Genomic DNA, 718 nt, shown 5'->3' with positions numbered 1-718 from the left:
TGTGTGTGTGTGTGTGTGTGTGTGTGTGTGTGTGTGTGTGTGTGTGTGTGTGTGTGTACGTGTATGTATGTATATATATATTAATCATAAGGACACATTAAAGTATCTACACGCTAGAAATGAGAGTTAAAACCCTAATTTCGATGACCATAAAATTTACAGTGAAAATAACAGATTCCACAGTATACGAGCAAACGGAACGAAACAATCTCTCACATCCCTACATAGCATAAAGCTATATATTTAATGGTACAAGTAGATATGTGGACCTGTTTCTGGTTTGATACAAAAGTCTTACCTTCTTCAGCACATCTTAATTCTTTGAAACACCTGCCCAATCTGCCACGTTGAAATCTGCTAGCGTTCTTAATTGCTTAGCGCTGATTAGTACTTTATACATGCATACATACATACATATATATATATATATATGATAAATAAATTCAAAAAGGGATAAAACTCTTTTACAAGAATTTTATCAAGAAGCCAGTGTGTAAAAAAATTCATAAGGGAAATTTCTATTCCCAAGAATATAATTATTCGTTTATATTTATATAAAGGGCATTATTACAGAAAAATAATAACGCCACACAGTGGACTTCTCAAAAGTTGGTCGTCTTCTGTTGGTTGTTTTTCCTCGCATTAGGTACTAAATGTGGTTATTTTGAGAAGTCCACTGTGTGGCGTTATTATTTTTCTGCAATAATGCCCTCTATAT

The sequence above is a fragment of the Octopus bimaculoides genome, chromosome 3, assembly GCF_001194135.2.
Source record: "Octopus bimaculoides isolate UCB-OBI-ISO-001 chromosome 3, ASM119413v2, whole genome shotgun sequence".
NCBI classification, from domain to species: domain Eukaryota; kingdom Metazoa; phylum Mollusca; class Cephalopoda; order Octopoda; family Octopodidae; genus Octopus; species Octopus bimaculoides.
Note: the sequence above shows the minus strand (reverse complement) of the source record.